The sequence below is a fragment of the Hippichthys cyanospilos genome, chromosome 7 (assembly GCF_059441005.1).
Source record: "Hippichthys cyanospilos isolate Australia breed blue-spotted pipefish chromosome 7, RoL_Hcya_1.0, whole genome shotgun sequence".
Taxonomy (NCBI): Eukaryota; Metazoa; Chordata; class Actinopteri; order Syngnathiformes; family Syngnathidae; genus Hippichthys; species Hippichthys cyanospilos.
This window is the reverse complement of record NC_142375.1, coordinates 18,019,295-18,021,542: the sequence shown is the minus strand read 5'-3', so window position 1 is coordinate 18,021,542 and position 2,248 is coordinate 18,019,295. Positions and strand designations below refer to the sequence as shown.

Below are 2,248 nucleotides of genomic sequence, written 5' to 3'. Positions count from 1 at the left end.
GATTAAAGTGTTTTTTTTTTTTTTGTAGCTTTCCGAGTATTTAATTATGGGAGTATTTCAGAACATTTGGGAATATTTAGGTCATTGTTATTGATTGCTTTTGAGAGTTTTGCATATTAAGGTAAATTTTAGGGAGTATTAGACATCATCCAAGGAATTTACATTACTTTTAGGGAGTAATTAGTAAGATTCAAGAGTATTTCTGTAACGGCGAGTTTTCAAGTAGCTTGCAGATCACTTTGTATTTATAATGGAGAATTAGAGTACATTTCGGTGTATTAAGGTTAGTTTTGGAGTGTTTTGGTAACTGTTTGGAAATACTGTACTCCAGTATATTTTATAATGGTGACATTTAATACGTTTTTTAATACATCCAGGAGTTATTGGGTCACTTTATACTAACTGTGCAATTGCAAACTCTGAACTAATATCTACAGTTTGTCGCTTGCAAAAAAATGTCGAGTCACTTGTGTTACCAAAGGATGAAGGAATGAAGGTTGCGAAATTCAGAATTAGAGAATGGCATCTTTTCTTTTCTTGCCTCTTTGCACAATACCTTTCAAGCTCCTCATTTGCATGCTTGGCCTTGATTGGTCGCCTTCCAGCAGGCTTTGGTGTGCGAGCGCGGGGAGGCGTGTTCGCTCTCTCTCCAAAACAAGCATAAAAGAGAGGCGCGTATCTTTACACGAGCTACAGTTACACACACTTCGAGTAAAGAGAAGTTGACTTACCGGGAGACAGCCGTCTTTTCGTCCCGTCCTTTCCAGTCAGGCGTCCGACATGTCACTGGAGGTGAAGGAGAAGACTCAGGTGCGTCTGGTTTTCCTGGGGGCGGCCGGTGTGGGCAAGACAGCCCTGATCCGCCGCTTCCTGCAGGACACCTTCGAGGCCAAACACCGACGCACGGTGGAGGAGCTCCACAGCCGGGAGTATGACATCGGCGGCGTGAAGATCACCGTGGAGATCCTGGACACCAGCGGCAGCTACTCCTTCCCGGCCATGCGCAAGCTCTCCATCCAGAACAGCGACGCATTTGCACTGGTCTACGCCGTGGATGACCCGGAGTCGCTGGAGGTGGTCAAGAGCCTGCGGGAGGAGATCCTGGAGATCAAGGAGGACAAGTTCACGCCGATCGTGGTGGTGGGCAACAAGACGGACCGCGCTTGCGAGAGGCGGGTGTGCGGAGACGACGTGCTGTCCACCGTGGAGATGGACTGGAACAACAGCTACCTGGAGGCTTCGGCCAAAGACAACGCCAACGTGGTGGAGGTGTTCAAGGAACTTCTGCAGCAGGCCAACCTGCCAAGCCGCCTCAGCCCGGCTCTGCGTCGACGCAGGGAGACCTTCCCCAAAAACGCCCGCCTCAGGCCCCCCATGAACAAGACCAACAGCTGCATCTTGTCCTAATGGCAGGGACGAATGAGGACACGTTGGAGTGGGGAAAGCGCTCCTCCAAGGTTTCTTGAGCCTCAAGTGAAGGACACCCGACAAGTGACTCATCAGGACAACAAAAACAAAACATTCATAATTCCTCCCTTGATGTTGTGCTGGTCGGTGCATACTTGCTGCTCTTTAGATCAATGTAACACTTCAAATGCTTTCTTAATTCTTCTGACTTACAGTAGTGTTTTGTTACCGTACAGTTTTGTAATTGTGGATAAAAGCCATTCATTTTTTGGTAACGTGTTTCAAAAAAAAGCACATTTTAACTGTAAATACACTGCTTATTTTTTAAGTTTGTTCCTGAAATGAAGTTGTTTTGTATGGATGTTTTTTTTTTTAATCTCACACTGCATTATTGTGCTGTTTTGGGTATTGAAACTAATGTATTATGCGTTTAAAAATGTGTCATGAAAGCATAAAAATGCATATGTTGTGGTGTTTTGAGTCACTGTCTGATGAAAAACGATTTCATTCAAAACTCAACAAACCTGTTTTCTCTTTTTTCAAATCACAACATGCATACATAGACACTTTTTAACAATTCTGTAAAAATAATAGACACAACAGATGTACTATCCATATAATAGAAATTGGATGTTTTTGTTTTGAAAATCTTGAATCATGAAGTTTAGAGAAAAGTGCTTTTATAATCCTAATATTTTTTACTAATATTTAACTTTCCTTGTTTAAGATTTTTTAAATATATTTAATTTATTATATAATTATATAGTTGATATATATGTATTTATTTTTATTGATAATATATATTTTTGAATCAAGTCATTTTATTTTTTAAACAACTAAC

At 41.6% G+C, this 2,248-nt stretch overlaps 1 pseudogene; it reads left to right on the top strand.

Moving 5' to 3' along the window:
* The first annotated feature begins 677 nt into the window (after positions 1 to 677).
* Positions 678 to 1,930, top strand: LOC148421393 (GTP-binding protein Rhes pseudogene; annotated as a pseudogene).
* The last annotated feature ends 318 nt before the right edge of the window (positions 1,931 to 2,248 follow it).